This window comes from Coenobita brevimanus, chromosome 110 (genome assembly GCF_032717465.1).
Source record: "Coenobita brevimanus isolate Jiangsu-jjx chromosome 110, ASM3271746v2, whole genome shotgun sequence".
Taxonomy (NCBI): Eukaryota; Metazoa; Arthropoda; class Malacostraca; order Decapoda; family Coenobitidae; genus Coenobita; species Coenobita brevimanus.
The window spans coordinates 37,976,859-37,995,482 of record NC_137063.1 but is presented as its reverse complement, the minus strand read 5'-3'; the positions used below and the strand labels follow the sequence as shown (position 1 = coordinate 37,995,482).

At 42.2% G+C, this 18,624-nt stretch overlaps 1 pseudogene; it reads right to left on the bottom strand.

The window, feature by feature from the left end:
* Positions 1-371: 371 nt before the first annotated feature.
* Positions 372-17,777, bottom strand: LOC145417552 (uncharacterized; annotated as a pseudogene).
* Between the last annotated feature and the right edge of the window lie 847 nt (positions 17,778-18,624).

Here is an 18,624-nt window from a genome sequence, read left to right as displayed (position 1 = left end):
CCTTTACACTTGACACATTTTCTGAGGCTTCCTACTAATGACACGCGTTATATTACTGAGGTTTCGAAAAAATGACAGACGTTACACTTCATGCAGTTCTGAAGCAATGAAGCGTAAATCCAACAAGTCTGATGATCAATGAGCAATGAAGGAAGATGCTTAAAATCTTATACTGTGTGGTGAGAGTGCAAAGGAGCTCATTGTCTGTGTCGGTATGAGACGATGAATTAAATAGTGTTGATTTTTTTTGGCTGAGTAGGTTGAAAGTATGACGCACGAAAAGGTTTTGAGATTTTTGGCTTGAAATTACTTATTCCACAATTCGTACCTAAGATAAATGAAAAAGTTGCGGATACTTTGGTTCGATTAATTTAGAAACCGAAACCGCCGAACACGCTGACTGGAGTCTTGCACACGTGTTCCCCAAGACACCTATCGAAGCAGCACTTGTCGATGCCACCGCAGTCACCGTCGGAGGAGCACGTGCTAGGGGGAGCGTGGAAGCTGCGTGTCGGTGGGCAGGCGGGGAGCACTGGCGGGCAGGCTCCTGGCTTCACAACGCCTCGGAAGGGGTTGAGGGGGGCGGCGCCATCCTTGCAACAGTACACCTGCAGGGGAAGTAAGTATTCGTGACAGATCTTACCCGAAATTGACAAACCCCCGTAACACTGAATCGTTATCAGGAATGAAACTGTGTGGGCTTATATATCCACTGTAACCTATTCAGGCACGGGAACAATTTTCCATGGCAAACTGTATAAATACATGAAAACCGTCGAAGTGTATACACTCACAACAACCACTTAAGTTTCAGACTTGTCTGGTTTACATAATATTATCACTATGAAGTAAACTCAAGTTGACAGCTCGTCTTAAAACCGAAATTACGACCATCACACTACAGCCAAAGCAAATTTCAATAGTAATACAGGATTTAGAACGCAAAAGCTTCAGAATGATTGAGGGGGCTAGAGTGGAGTCTGGTTTTATTAATCCTGTGCACAGCTTCAACTCTAGAGAGGTGGTGAATATGGTACAGATGCGTTCAGTGATTACACTTTCGTGTTGTTGAGCAAATGCTGCAGCAGCCAAGCCTAATTGATTATTGTATATTAACATGGCAAGATCTCGTTAGGCTCTGACATAGTTTTGAAGAAGTGTAAATGAATTATTGTTCCAAACTGTACCTGATTCTCCGGGGTTCGACAATAGTCCCTGCAGCCACTGGGGGAGACGCTGTTACTCCCGAAACCGATTCCAGGAAGGGCGAATGAAGACCCAAACCCGCTTTGGATTCCTCCGAAGTTTGAGCTCACGCCGAACCCGTTGCCGAGGCCTCCTAGCCCAAAGCCTCCCGTGGACCCAAAGCTGTGGAAGAAGAAAACTTAAGGGAATGCCTAGTAACAGCACATTTGGAGCCGGCAGTACACTGGTAAGCACTTCCAGCTCGCAGCAGGAAGAACCAGTGTCCCTATCCACCCACCTGGAAAAAATGAAAATTATTGCAGGTCGTATTCTAGAGGAAGATTGAGACTTGGCATAAAATAACTGCCTGCCTTAGTACCCTCGTGATGTCTTTAGGCATTAACCTCCTGAAGCTGGTGACGGTTTCTTCAGTCTGTTTTTGTTACCTCCGGACGAATTTCACGAGATCTGGGGAAACCTCTTAATAGAGAAAGAGCAAATGCGGCCTGTATATAACATTTCCATTTCAAAAAGTCTGTCCGAAGCTAAATAAGAGTGTCTGGAGACACAAGGGTAAAATGAAAACTGCGTTGTCGTGATGAAGTGGTTAATCTGTGTCATTTCCTTCTTATTCAGCCAAGGGTTTTTTAATCTCAAGCTGCTATGGCTCACTCTCAGCTGAATGAAATAGCTTGGCGTTATCTGGAATAGCATACTAGAGTTGTTCTCACCACGAGAGGGTTAAGACAGCCTACCAAACTTTTCAGTGACAATCTTCTTCATTGAGGACGACCTCCAACAGTCTTGTTTACATCCAGGTTCCCAGTTATGCTGTTGGGTGAAGAGGCACAGAGAGGAAAAACATCCAGCTGTCTGTATTCATGAAGGATCTTAACCATTTTTTTAAGGAGATCTTGGTAGCCATATATATATATATATATATATATATATATATATATATATATATATATATATATATATATATATATATATATATATATACACACACACAAATGCAGTGTAGGCTATCCTTGGACCTCGAAATTAACATATATAGAATTTATTTGTTTATTTATTATTATAATATTTTTTTTAGTTTCCAGGAAAGAACAACGTATTGCTTTTGCGAGCTTTCTGTCTTTGGCTTCTTTTAATTAAATAGAATTTACTAAGTTCAGCTAACCTGACCTAACCTAACGTAACCTAATCTGATCTAACCTTACCCACCTTGTGCCGCCGAGTGGTGTCTGGATGCCGAAGCCATTGTTGTGGCCAAACCCTCCTCCTAAAAATCGGGACTGAGCGCCCCCGCTCCTAGTTCGGCCCTCGGTCTCCGCCTTCTTCTCCTCCTCCGGCAATTTCTCAGCCGTTACGGCCGCCACCGCCACCACCAGTACGATTAGCACCTTCATCTGTGGGGAAGAGTCCTTCATGAACCCCTTCAACACAGTGACGTCTTTATGGTTTGTTCTCGCTTCTTACTTTCAGAAGAGTTTTTTTCAGCTTTTGAGAGACTTTTCGAGATGGAGAGGTTAGGTATAGCCTTCAGTAACTCCATCACCAAAGGTTCATCCTAAATGTTGTCTAAAATCATCTGTCGGCAGCAAGCATCATCACAAAATACGTCAATAAAGTGACAGGATAAATAGACTTCCCATGCTAACAAGCTGTAGACGGTAAACAAAACATCAGAAGTTGAAGAAATGCACATTTCCGGAAACATCGCGTTTGACAGCCAGCTTTCAAATTTAAAAAGTGAGCTAGGAATGTTAGTTTACCCTGGATACGGCCAGCAGCATGTAGACGTAATATTTACGTATTCTAAAACTGTATTAACAACTTTCATAGGCGAGTTAAAAAAAATGCCCAGAAGCAATGGTAATCCAGAAAAAAATAATAAGTTACTTGTGAAAGACTCATTTCAATAGAAAATATGAAAAAAGGCCGCTCCCGTTTGGTAAAGAATTGAAGACTATAGTTACATAGCGATTCAAGTCTTTTTCTTATAAGTCCACGTACTTCAAATAATAATTTTAGTACTAGACACGTCACAGGTGACTAACATTTGATTTCCGAAGAAAAATATTGAAGAGAATAAGCAAAATATACCTGTGTTGCGATATGAGTGTTTATTGCTGATCCCATCGACTGGACGCGACATCAGTGCACCGAAGAAACCTAAATATACACAATTTAAAATCCATAACTAGCAGTGGAAGTCGAAACTTGTGTCTTTGCCTCTAGACCCCCCACCAATTATAACCTACCTCATAGTCTGTACACTAAAATTTGCATTAGGTAACTTGCGCCAAATTAGTATCGTGCGTTAAGAGCGTTCGGTAATCATGGCGCGTTCGATAACAGGACCATGCGATGGCGAAGGTAAGTCCGATCATAAAACAAATCTTCATATGCATCAGACAGGAAATATCCATTAAAATATGCAACAGGTTAGCAAAATAACTATCGGTGGTCAGATGAAAACACTTCATATTCCGTAAAATCTAAGCTCTAGCCTACACAGTATGAAGTACGATCATGATATCCTTTATTTACGAACATTTTTAAAAACAAACATTAAAAAATCCGACTCTATAAGCTAATCTATAAAAAATAACAAAGATCCATGTCAACACTTCATTCCATTAGGAAAATTTGGAAAAGACCGCGTGAATTTCATCTTTTTATAATTTTTTCTTGTATCATATCTGTATCTCTCAAATATTGACAAAGAGAACATAAATTACGCGCAAGGGAATATATATGTGTATGTAAGCAGAAAGTAGAAAGAGAAAAGTGTTGCTAATCTTCCAATGCCACATTCCTGGAAATGGACACTGATTCACTGCACCGCCACGTTAGTATACTTATCTCTCCTCCAGCCACATCTTTCTCTTGCTTCCCCCCTCCCCTCTCATGCACTTCCCCTTCCTCCCCCTCTACGTCTCTTCCTGATGTACCCCCTCCCACCCTTTCTCCCTCCCCTCCCACTTCCCCGTCCACTTTCCTTTCCCCTTCTCCCCACTTCCTCTTCCCCCTCCCCCTTCCCCTCCTCTATCCCATCCCTCATCTACTTCCTTGATTCAACTCACGTTCATACTGGTCTGCCTACCTCTTCCTCTCTCTCTCTCTCTCTCTCTCTCTCTCTCTCTCTTCCCCGTCTTCCTCATCCAAAATCTCTCTCCTCTCGCCACTTTTTGGAAATGACACGAGGTTAGAGTTGGGATACTAATGGGGAACAGTGTCCGGACTTGAATTTCGACAACAATTCTTTACTAATCCCTCAAGCCTCACCGACATCGTAAAACACCCTCACTAATAGGTCTGCCAGTACACCAGCTCTGAAGGAGAGAGCCCTAGTGTGTATTCAACCCCTATGGTGGGTTTAAGCGCCGAAATAGTGACTTGTGAAAGTGTATGACGCACATTAGAACTGCCGGAATTATAGTCTATGTCAAGGGTCGAAAGCAGAATCCTCTCCTCTTCCAGTCTCTTACTTCTTGTTCCAACTGCTCCCCTGCACCATCACTTCTCCTTCCTCCACTCCTTTCCACTATCCTTCTCACTCCAGACTCTGTACTACCACTCCCCAGCCTCCCCTCCCTCTCCTCTCCCCCGCACCCTCCCCCTGTACTTCTCCCCCTCCCCGCGTACCTCTCCTTCACCGTCCAGTCCTTCCTACTCTCCCTGACCTTAACCCCAATACGGTGAATATAAGTAAAAACTCTTGATGGAATTAACTCTTTGTATTGGGTGACAGTTTTTGCTATCTTCTTCCTACTGCCAGGCCATGGACGTCGACTGCCATAAAAACAGTATCCTATTATGTTTTATTAGCCTAAGTGAGATATAATACACAGACACTGATTATCCACCCCTTCTATTTTGATAACATTTAACATTTTAGCTTCTCAGTGCCCAGAAAATCAAACTGATCGGTATAATATTCCTATTGCAGTTATACCTTGAGTTATATTTAATAAATCGGATGCATAGTAACTGACATACTAAGATAAATATTACGAATCTTGAGTAAAAAATGTGTTGAGAACGAAAATTGTGTAATATAGTCCCCAGAACCAGCCTTGCAGGTATTGCGTCATTATTTAGCATCTTTATTTCTCTTCTTTTTAACAGTTTTTGTTCCTTTTTAACAAATTTCATGCATTAAGATCAACAATGTAGTACCTGTTAATGTAATATACTGTGGGAAAAAAGTGAGATGGGGGAGGTAGAAATAACATGCCTTTGTCACCCCATATACTGTATATATACAAGTAAAAAGTGGAAGGCACATACTCAGCCTCCCCCGGTAATCAAGGCACATGCTCCAAACGCCTTTATTTTTAGTTCTAGGGCGACTTGTAGTAGTGAAGAAAATGTATTTAACAATGTAGCAACTTTATTAAGAGAAAGAGTAACTTGAGAAATTTACGTACTCAGTGAATGTGTATGTATAAAATTTTGCCCATGAGAAAAAATATAAATAAAACGTTGCATTGCGGTACTCAAAAATCTTCTTTGTGTGAGAAGTTTACGCATAATTAGAATGGAAAGAAGGCTAGGCACATAAAATTATACATGTCATCTACACTCGGTAAGTTTGTTCAGAATGAGAAGAAAATATGCATTAAAGTGTTGAAGTCGTCCGTGACCTGCTACTTAAAAAAAAAAAAAAAAGAACTACGGTATTTACTGAACGGTTTATCCAAATTAACACTCACGCTCCATGCTTTCAGCTGAATAAAATCGTCTCCAGTTAAATGAAATGGAATACCAAGAGCTCTTCTAACCGTGAGAGGGGAAAAGCGATATAAATAGAGTACCAGGATTGTAAACAGACGGACACTTTTTTTTTTTTCCCTTCTTCCGTAATTCATTCGCTAATTTCAACGAGTCTAATTATTTTTTCTATTGAGTGTTTTTCCTTAATTAATGATATCACAGTTGCATAGGATTTTCACACAATTTAATATCCACGTTTGTATTTTCTGGTGAAGCAAAAGCAAGTCTGAAAAACATCGCACTGCAGGGAGGAAGGGATGGATAGAGAGAGAGAGAGAGAGAGAGAGAGAGAGAGAGAGAGAGAGAGAATATTTGTCGTGTGTGTGTGTGTGTGTGTGACAGAGAGAGAATATTTGTCGTGTGTGTGTGTGTGTGTGTGTGTGTGTGTGTGTGCAGGGGGCTCACCATGGATCAGCGAGATAGGAGTTGAGGGTATGGAGTGTGTGGCTGGTGTGTCGTATATATACCTAAGTGGTCCCTCTTGGCCTTCACAGCAACCTGGGCTCCCTCCGTTTTCTCTTTCCTCCCCCTCTCCCCCCTTCTCTCTCTCTCTATTTCTCTCTCTGGTTTAGCCATTGTGGTCCATCAGAGAAAAAGGTAATTGATTATTGGCCGAAGAGTCATTGGTCAGAGGTCAGGTCCAGGGCAAGGTCAGCTCAAAAAGTAATGATCTGATTTTGACCAGACTTGGCGGAGGGGTTGAGGAGCAGGGAAGGGATTCAATTGAGGAACAACTGATCAGAGGTAAAGGTCACAGGGCAGAGTCAAAGGTTTTGCCTTTAACAAAATTTGATTCAATTTGGATCATACTTGGTGGACGGGTTTAAGGTTGGCTAAGAATGAAATTATTCTGTTGCTAGAAAAATAGACTAAAGGTATAGGTCACAGGGTAAGGTAAATTTAAACATTTTTTTTTTAAATTCAAAATCCGATTTGGACTAAACTTGGTGGATGGGATGAGGGTCAGGTAAGGATGAAGTAGCTAAAAGTATTTCTATATCAAGGACACTCACCCAAGGGCCAAGCACAGGACCGAGGCAAGTATCGGCCTTAAACTGATTGCAGCAGGTGGAGGTTTCACTCGCTGACGACTTGTTTTCCCTGTTTTCTCTCTTTCTCAGACATCATACTTCCTATCTCTGTCTGTCTGTTTGTTTGTCTCTCTTCAGCTGCTGTCTGCCTGTCTGTCTGTCTTTGTCTACTGTCCGTCTGTCCATCTGTCCGTCTCTGTCTCTGTCTCTGTCAGTCTGTCAGTCTGTCTGTCTGTCTGTCTGTCTGTCTGTCTCTCTCTCTCTCTCTCTCTCTCTCTCTCTCTCTCTCTCTCTCTCTGTCTTTCTCACATCTGTTAATCATTTCTCTCCTTATCCTACTTTTTCACTTCTTCCACTCTTCTCTCCAAATCTTTCCTACTTTTTCTCCCATCTTTTTCTCTTTCCTGCATCCCTACTTCCAGTTAACCCTCCTTCCTTCCGTCCACTCCTCTTCTCTCTGTCTGTGTGCGTCTCACGTTATCTCTCACGTTTTCTCTCTGAAGGTGCACATAGCTAGGCGCCGTAGCATTTATCACACACGCAATGTTCAGTCCTTTGCTCCCGACTTGCCGTGTCAACGAACTGCGTCGGTAAACGCTTGGCTATTGACTGAATGATAAAACCCAGAGATGGGGCGACTACCCTTGCTGACTTTTACCTCCTAAATATAGAAAAAATGTTCATGAAAAATTATGAGCGTAATATCCGATATTTATTTGTTAGAATTCATGTAAAAAAAAAAAAAACTGTGTTACAGTAGAAAATATTTTTAAAATCGATTTCATAGTGGAGCATGTCAATCGAAGCCCTTTGTACATTCCCTTGGAAAGTGGGATTTTAAGGGGTTTCTTTGGTTTCATGAGGGAATATATTGCTAAAAACAAAATTTGTTGAATGTATCTATTACCTGCTGAAAGAATCTCTTCTTTATCTTACGTAGTAGAAAAGTAATTAGCCTCTGAAAACCATCGCGGTCGGGTTTCGTGTCGGGCGGCTCATTTCTCAGCTGAACGTAAACATCGCTCCGCTACGCTCACTATGGTCGTACCATTCTAAAGTGGCGGTTTGGGTGGGGCACGAACCTCTGCACAGTGTTGCCACGTTTTCCATACTCGCGATGCCTCTCTCTCTCTCTCTCTCTCTCTCTCTCTCTCTCCTTGGGGGATGTGCATCACCCTAGGGAATTTTGTTTCTTTTATGTCTTATAAACTTGTGCTTTCATTTCTTTATTTTGTTTTTTATTATATTGTTTTATATATGGCGCCAGATGACCTCGGTGTTACGGCGCCTTTTCATTCAATCATTCTCGCCCTCCTTCCTTCCCTCCCTTCATCTTTCCCTCAGCTTGACAATGCACTCAACACTGCCTCTTGCCTGCCTTCTCTCTCTCTCTCTCTCTCTCTCCTTGGGGAGATGTGCGTCACCCTTGGGAATTTTGTTTCTTTTATGAATGGCTTATAAACTTGTGCTTTCATTTCTTTATTTTGTTTTTATTATATCTAATTATGTTTAAAAATATTATTGTTTTACATATGGCGCCAGATGACCTCACTATTGTGGCACTATGATTTGTTTTCATTCAATCACTCTCTCCCTCCTTCATTCCCTCCCTTCCTTCATCTTTCACTAAGCTGCACTCAACACTGCCCCTGGTCTGCCTTCCCCCTCCCCCCCCCTCTCTCTCTCTCTCTCTCTCTCTCTCTCTCGTCTGTGGTATTTTAGGATACATTTTGGTTATTTTCTTTTACGTTATAATGTACATATTGTAAATTTGACTTTATTTCCACACCACCCAGGAGGTTAAAGTCTTGGCGCGTTTTTTTTAAGAGGTGTCCCCAAACAGGCCTATTCCTCTATCCCTCACAGATGACCAGGTCGGACTGGGTGTGTGTGAGTGTTGCCGCTCACGAGGGTTTAATGTATATATTTTTTTACTAAGAAACTGGCATATTTTTGCTTATAATCCTGCATATTATCTTATAATCATAATTGTGACATTATTACCAACCCCAGAAATACGGTAACAGCCAATAAAATTGACTATTTTTTTTTAAGCAACACTGTAAAATAATTATGCCACGTTTCTGTATTTCCGTATAAATATTTTAAGCATAATCGGTTTACTGTTCTTTCATATATTATAATACACACGTTACCATTATATTCTTATGTGTTTATCTTATTGTGATGCCTATTACATATATCTGAGCCGTTCACTTAGCGGGTATGGAACACGTGGCACCACTGTACAGAGGTTCGTGCCCCACCCAAACCGCCACTTAAGATTGGTACCACCATAGCTTCGCTCTCTGTGCCCGCTCTCTCGTAATGAAAAAAGGTAAATGTATACAGTGCTTCATTAACATAGGAAAGTTCATCATAGCCACATTTCTCTGTTTAACTACTTAGCTCCATGGACGCATTATTGTTATTCTGTGCCACCATTAGACGATTTTATTCAGTGCAGGGAAAACGTCGTGCAGTGAGGGGTTTAAAGGTTGTATCTGACCCCTTCACTTCGAAAAAATAGGATATATGTTAAAGTGAAAAAAATCGTCCGCAGTTGCCAAGAGTATAATTCTAAGTAGTGTACAGTACGTCAGTCGAATAAAAGAAGTATTTTTGTTTTTCAGTAATGGTCGGATCACCTTGCTGGGATCCTAACGTCACATGACTCTCTCTCTCTCTCTCCTGCGCTTCTCAGTCCATAACTCACTTCCTTCCCCTAATTCTTTTGTCCTTCATATCTCATTCCCTTTGACCCCCCTCTCTCTCTCTTGTATCCCTCTACTTTCACCTTTTCTACTTCCTTGTATCTCTTCTCTCCCTCCCACCTTCCCTCTGCCTCGAGATCTCTTCCTTCCCCGAGTCTCGTTCTTTCTCTTTCTCCCTTCCTTTTTCTTCCCCCATATCCCTTACTTCCCCAACCCTCCCTCCCCTCCTCCCTCTTCCTCTTATCCCTTTCATCCAAACTCTCCCTCCTTTTCTTCCTTTACTTCCGGATCCTTTCCTTCCTCATTCATCCTCCCTTCCTTCTTCCTTCCTCCTCTTCCTCCCTCCCTTCATATCTCTTTCCACCCATCCCTCCCTCCCTTGCTCCCTGTGCCTCATATCCCATCCTTCCTCAATCCTCCCTGCTTTTCTCTCTTCACTTCCAGATACCTTCCTTCCCGATATTTTCCTACCTTCGCCCATCCCTTCCTCCTTATGTCCATACCTTTCTCTCTTCCTCCTTTCCTCCCTTCCTCCAGATTCAAACATCTTCCCCTCCTTTGATCTCCCCCCCCCCACTCCTCACTGTCCTTCATCTCGTTTTTGCCGTAATAATGCGACCCTTTCTCATTTCTCCCCTCCTCCCCCAACCCCACCCTCTCTCTTTTCCTCCCCTCCTCCCTTACCTCACCTTCCTACCTGTCCTCCTCCTCCTCCCCCCACACGGATCACCGACACTTCCGCCTCACCTGGCATCCCTAATTTAGCTCACTTTCACCTGCCCCGGGCACCACCTTCCCCTTTTCATGGTCAGTTTTCGTCATCCCTTCAGTCCGATGATGTTTTTTTTACTTATTCATACTTTCTCTACACGATGCTTTCTAGGCTGAGGGAAATTTGTCAGACTGTAGGGTTTAAATATAACCTTCTCAACGTCTTCAGTACCAGTGTTTTCGTAAAATGAATAGAACTGAACGGTGGTAAAAAGATTAAAACGGAAAAAAGTAATGGGAGGGAAGTACCTAAGCTGTATGTTAAGTGTTGGATTTGTTGTATATTAACTTCGACTCCATTATAAGTCTGACCGGTGTCTAGTTAACCCCCTCACCACCCTGACGAAATACTTTAACTCGTTCTTGCTGCCACCAGACGCTCTGACTCAGATTCAGGTGCTAGTGCAGACCTCTTTGGACTGCCACCCACAGTTCGGATATGGGTCCACCTCTGCGACACATAATTTCTTACATAATTATCATTTTCTTCAATGGTATATCCAGGTTTGTGCTCTAGAAACGAAATAAATCAACGATATTATGACGTGCTTACTATAAACTCACTCTGATAAATGACTACCCTAATGATTTCAAATACCTAAAAAGCAATAATGATTTCGTAGCTATGCATTCCCGTACGTTGAAGCTGAACTCTAGACAAAATATACAAACCAGTAAATGCTGAAGACCGTACTAAATTTGCCCCCCCCCTTTTTTTTTTTTTTTTTTTTTTTTTTTTTTCATCCAAACAGTTTTTAAGGCAACACCCGTGACAAACTTCCGTGACGCAAATTATCATCCACGACTTCTAAAAATAATGTTGTTTTTATGTATGGCGGAAGAGTGGAAGTGGCCGTGGTGTAACGAAGTACTTATTACATTCTCACGTGTAGTCCAGGTAATGTAATTCCTTATTATTTACGCCAGGGTGTGATTCGCTTGCTGTTCTGGGAAAATGTGTCAGCCTACCCGGAAATAGTTATAATTATGAGGTTTTAATGAGTTATATATATTTGACTTTCTTTTTGTCTGTCTGTCTGTCTTTATTTTTATCTATATCTATCTATCTCTATCTCTGTCTATCTATCTGTCTATATGTGTCTGTCTGCCTGCTTTTCTCTCGCCATCTCTCTGTGTCTGTGTCCATCTGGAGATCTGTATTTGTCAATCGATGTCTATCTATCTATCTGTGTGTTTGTCTACCTCTTTATCTGTCTGTCTATCAATACACAATGCATTAACCCATTCACCCTCAATTTTAATCCTATAAATCTGACTCCAAGAGCAGCATCGTTAAAACTGACAGCGTGGAGTTGTGGGCAGATCCTCAGTTTTGGAAGCTAATTTATGAAGCATGTGACGATGATGGAATTTTTATCATTTTTTCTGTATCTTTGCCGATGCACTTTGTAATGTGGGAGGCAGGTTGGTCATAGCTAACTACAAGAAGCCGTAAAATGCCTCCAAGTGTCGCACCCACGCAATCAGTGAACACCAATGGTTTTTTTAGTATGTCATTGAGAAAAGAAAATGGAAAACAATCTTGTACAGTAGACTTGATGAACTTCCCTAAAATTATTACTTGTGGTATTTATTAACGTTTTCAAAATAACGATATTTGATTTTCGTTACTGCATATGAGTCTTGGTAAAGATGAACGATGGCAAATACAGTATATGGAAACAGTCTTTTTCAATCCAGATTATGTTTATGTTCGCCCTGATCCTCACGTTCCGATATTTAAGCAGAACGACTTACCTCATTTATTTGAACTAAGTTGCCTGCGTAATTTCAACATACTTGGCTTCACTAGTATACAAAGGAGAATTCAGGTGTACTGTGCAGAATAAATCGCTAGGGAGGAGATGTTACGAAATCACCAAAGCCGCGGCGACAGGTACTCTCACTGACCCTGAGGCGCCCCTGTGCAACGTTTGGGGGTCAGCTAGCGTAAAGCCCCACCAGGTATTCCCGACAATCTACCCCCAACCCCCGCCCTTACGCCCACTGCACACCCCGGAAGCTTCCCCGACCGTCTGGGGAGGAAGAAATAGGGCCACCACTGGAAGGACCCTGAAATGATATGACAGCTATTGTGACGAATATAATGTATACAGTAATGATGATTAGAATTCTGACCTTTTCCCCTACCTAAATAAGGGGTGAAAAAAGGGGAAAAAATCAGCAGATAATCATGACATTGAAAGCATCTAACAAACATTTCCTCCATACTATGACACAACCATCTACTGCAGATCCAGGTCCCCATTTCAGTACTATAGGTGGTAAGAGACGGGGATACGAAACCCTGCCGAGCGCACATCCGAGGTCACGTTATGAGTTAATCGTATTCAAGGCATTATAGGCAGTGAAAATACTACTTCCTGACCCCTCTACAATCCCTTTGGTTCAGTAATTCAAGAGTAATCATCAGTATATATTACGTTACAGTTATAGTTCTTATCACGGCCGTATCTGGGTTGGATTTAACTGCTGCAATAAAACGGTCACTGCCGCCTGTTTCCTTGGCTGTTTCTGCTGTCTCTGGTGTAACGTCGTGGTTTAAACAGCCTTAACACTCATGCTTCTATGACTCATCCACCTGATTTAAAACATCTGTCGTTAACTGAGCGGAATACTAGAGTTGTCCTATTCATTAGAGTGTTAATGATGTTAATGATAAAACTCTATGGTTCTTTTGACTCATTAACTTAAAGTCGTTTGACCTTAGCTGAAACAAGACGTAGAGTTGTCCCGCCCGTGACAGGTGTCGTTATATCTCCATTATTATTGAGAAAATTAATTTAGCTGGAAAAGAAAGTATACGCATATGTAAACTTAAATCTCGAACCATATTTATGGATTTACCGATGTAGTAACCTTTACATAGGACTGTTTCAATCACAGGTCCCATATTATTGTTACTGAGCTGCGGTGCTGTCATTAAGGATAGAAAAGATGTAGGTTTGTTCACCAGGTGGATCAGTGAAAAGGGAGGAAAGCCAATCGTGTTGGTGAACACTGCAATTACATAGAATGGAGATTCAGAGAAGGGAGAAATTGATAAAGTTCCATCGTAGAAATAACTTAAAGAATTTTTCATAGTCAGTAGAATTAGTTGATAAGTACACGGCACAGATATACTCAGAGAATGACTGGATAACTGAAGCCAGAGTCGAGAATTTAGAAGATTCAAGTCCAAGAACACATACATACATACACACTCACGCACATGCTCACCCACTCACATACACACACACAGGGATACAAGCACATATATACACAGATTTTTTATATATATCCTATTCTGGACATAGATTATATAGAGTTCTTTTCCAAGGCCCAACAGCCCTCCTGCGTGCAACGAGAATACGTCACACACCTTCGCATGTCATTACTCAGGTGCTAATACCTAAGGTTGGTGGTGAATACATGTTTGGTCTGTCTTATTCAGGACACACACACGCAAGAAGGTGCGCGCACACACACACACACACACACACACACACACACACACACACACACACACACACACACACACACACACGTGCGCATGGATATTTGAAATAGTAGACCAGAACCTATTCCCTGATTTTTGTGGTGTTACGGTAAATATTAAGCCAGATCATTCAACGGTGTTAGTGACCCTTCTACGCGATTTAGTGCCTCCTCTTTTTTAGTTATTGTATTCTGTCATGTTTAAGGGGAGAAGCAAAATATCTTCATCATCATTATCATCATCATCATCATCATCGTTATCTTCATCAACATCATCCCCTTCATCATCATCATCATCATCACCACCCTCTTTGTCATCATCATACCACAATTTTCATCATCATTAGTATTACCTTTAGTGCATCTGGTAACTCTCGATTAAAATGTCTGGAGTGAGAACCTAGCGGAGGGTCCCTACGCTCATGATGGGGAAATAATGGATTAGATGGTGGAGGTATACGTCATCACAATTATTACCACCACCACCACATCATCATCATCATCATCATCATCATCATCGTCATCTTCATGTTCCCACCTATTAATCACAAGGGACGGGTCCAGAAAAGAAAAGCCTTTTGCGTCACACTTATGGCATGTCCGTCACTTTCCTTATTTGCGCATCATATCAAAGAGACTCATCGTATGGGGAGAAAAACATGCCAAGCCTCTGTCAGATGAGGAATGACTGCCAGTAGAGGAAAGTGGGAGGTAGAGGAGGTGAAATATTAGGCACGCTTTTGACCCTTACTGTACCAGCACACAGCAGTAAGGAGACATGCAAACTCTCACCCAAATAAGGAGTGAAAATTGAGTACCTATTATGGAACGTGGAAGCGAGAGGGCCGGGGACAGGGCTAGGGGAAGGCAAGGCTGATGTTTACTATAATATTAATTCATGGACGACTGATCGATTGACTGATGGAGTGCTAGAGAGATATGCAGAGACAGAAAAGAGTACATCAATAGACTGACTACTGCATACTATAGATAAACAGATGGGAGAGTATATACACGTACTCAGTGCAATGTCTGGTTATTCTTCTGGATATGAAGTAACTCAGCTAATGCTCTCTTGTGTCTCACTGGAGTTGGTGGGTGTGTTTGGTTGGCGCGTACGTGGTGCTTGGGGAGGTGGATAAATGAAGTGTGTAGGTGGGGTGGGTGGGGCAGGTGAGGGGTTATGATGGAGCGGGTGGGGTTAGTGGGGTAAGTATGGTGGTGTGGGTGGGGTAGGTGAGGTGTGCATGGTGGAGCAGTGGGGCGGTAGGTGGGGTGGGGTGATGTGGATGGGGTACACGTAAGTTGATATTCAAGCAGCGGTGGTCAGCCTCGCTCCCGGCCTGACAGTATTGGGGTCAAGGGGAGGCTGGCTGGCTCACACGGGATCTCCAAGACAACACACTCATGGAAGTATCACCTCTCTGAAGATTTCACGTTCGTCCCTCTTTCATAACAATCAATAATCCCTTCAGCCCGAGAACGTCATTTATATTCTCTTTTCGCCACCGCTAGACGATTTTGATTCAGCTCGGGAAGGCTGTCTATGAGTAAAAGGGAAAACCATGGAAATACAGTAGCATGAACGGCAAAGTGAATACGTCCTGGTAGTAGAGGGGTTATCGGGAGTCGTCAGCGGGTACTATTGGCCTCAATCTTTCATTATTACTCGTTCCTTCTTTAATAATCCCTGGTTCCTGTGGCTCTCAGCTGAATAAAATCGTCTGGCGTCAGCTGGAATGGAATACTAGATCTGTCCCGACTATGAAAGGGTTGTGGGTTACGGTATTTACACCCAGGCTCCCATGACTCACACCCAGCTGAATAAAATAATCTGGCGTTAGCTGACACAAAATACTAGAGTTGTCCCGACCATGAGGGGGTTAACCTTGTAATGGCCACCAGTGACGTACAGAGGTTCTTGACACATACTAATCTAGCCACTGCAGCACTTCAGCTTTCACATGCATCACTATTAACCCATTAGCTCCCAGGGTTCCTGTGTGAGGGATTGTGCTGGAAGAGTGCTAAGCGTACTGCCTTCCGCTTATAGGCTTATAGTCGCGAAGCTCATATATCCCCACCCAGGGGTTCCCTTCTTTATTAACTTTTGAAATGCTCACTTCCTTCCTATATTGAGGACACCGGGTGCAAATGGGTTAATCCGTACACGCCTTTCCCCATTCGCACATCGTTAGCATGGAGTTTGGTAATTCTGGGTACTACTTTCCCTCCGAGGAGACGACCCGGTCCTACAGGGGATGTCATGACCTTCTGATCGGGCAATTCTAGTGTGGGTCATAGGAGCCTGAGTGTTTAATTCTATCAGTACTAATCCTTTCATAATCTGGACAACTCAAGTATTCTGGCCAGCTGACATCAGATGTTTTTATGTTGATACCTATTAATATTATAGTATTATGTCTACCTCTGGACGATTTTATTCAGCTCTCAAAGGATCTCTGGCTGCAAGGATTATTAAAAAAATACTCCATCAACCTGTTTACTACGCGGAGGAATTTGTTTTGCTTCCATCACGCCATCTTACAAGTCTCTTCAGTCCGATGTCGTAGTTTTGATTTTATTCTTGGTATCCAGACTTTATTCAGCCCAGAAGAAACTCAAAATTGGAAGGATGAGATATGCAGTAGTTTTCAATGAAAACTTCACTTCCTAAACTGAGACACTGACAAGGAGCCTTTACATTGTGACACTGCATCCTGGGTGGAACAGCTGAGGCGTCCACCCGGGAGCCAAACCTCTTTAAGTATCCCGGCTCCTTGCCGTGGGAAAGACCCTGATCCTACCCTGGTTAGGTGCTGTCTACCACGTGGGGGAACTGGATCCCTACTCCCTCACACACAGCCATATGAATGTGCGTCATGTCTGGTGCTGAGAACAACAATTAACACAATGAAGCTTTATTTTACTCATAATAAAATATAATTATAAAATAAAAACAAAGATAAGAAAGGTCAAGAACAAGGTATAAATTACAAGGGGAAACGAGGTACAGGTACAATCCAGCCCGTACTCTGAGGCCAGTTAGTTATTTATACAAAGTTTAGTTATCTACACGTGATTTAGTTATTTAAACGACCGAGTTAAACGGGCGCCTTGCACACAGTTTCTTGCAGACACACATCGAAGCAACACTTGTCAATCCCGCCACACTGGAAGTCAACGCTGCAGGGTTGTGGGGGCGCGAAGCTCCTCGTGCCGGGACACTGGGGGCGCACCGCAGGACAGCTCCCGGGTTTTTGTTGATTGAACCCTCCTCCGAAACCTCCAACTGGCCTGCCTCCAAAACCTCCAACTGGCCTGCCTCCAAAACCTCCAACTGGCCTGCCTCCAAAGCCTCCAATTGGTCTGCCCCCAAAACCTCCAACTGGGCTGCCTCCAAAACCTCCAACTGGTCTGCCTCCGAAACCTCCAACAGGTCTGCCTCCGAAACCACCGCCAGGTCTACCTCCGAAGCCACCAACGGGCCTGCCACCAAAATTGATTGGTCTGCCACCACCGAAGTTGTTGAAGCCGCCGGGATTTCCAAAGCCGCCTGACTGCACAGGTCTGCCGGCACCAAATAACTGACCGAGTGCGTTTCCGGTAGCCTGAAGGAGGGGGCCAAGGAATCTCGTCTGTTGCCCTTGCCCGCCACCACCGGAGCTGCTTGCTCGGGTGTTGGGGGAGCCGGCTGTGGCGGGTTCGGCCCTGGTGGTTTCGGCGGCGGTGTCCTGAGCTCGTACCGTGGCCACCATACACGCCACACCCATCGTTACTAGCACTAACACCTTCATCTGTAATGAAATAAATAAATAATTAAATAAAGACAAGAAGGATGAATAAATGGATAAAACTAAATAAATCATTATGTTACTACATGCACTAGCGATTTCTTGTGACAGGTGATATGAGTAGGATAAATGTATAATGTATCTACTGTAAATATCCTTGTTGTTTCTCTTTTTGTACAGTCACTTTGATGATGGGCTCTGTGTAGCTTCAATTGTTAGAGAAATGAAAGACTTGATCTCTTTCATGTGCATAACACCTGTTGTTACAATATTGGCACAACACTATACACGACTGTCACAGTCCTGTTACAACAACTAGTAATACGACAACACTTCACACCGCCACTACCACTACCACCACCACCGCAACACACACACACACACACACACACACACACACACACACACACACATATATATATATATATATATATATATATATATATATATATATATATATATATATATATATATATATATATATATATATATATATATATTATATATTATATATATATATATTATATATATTATATATATATATATATTATATATATTATATATATATATATTATATATATATATATATATATATATATATATATATATATATATATATATATATATATATATATATATATATATATATATATATATATACTTTCCAAAATATTAAGGATAGATGACTAGCGTACATCCCTGATGGCATTACATAGTCAGTAAACCTTTAGCCGCATAGGAGAGATTTTAACCAATATCTGTAAGGCATATGGTCGTTGATTCGACTTGTTCATTAATTCACCGGACTAGCCGTTGTCTCGTATAATGCAGTCACAAAATTATATA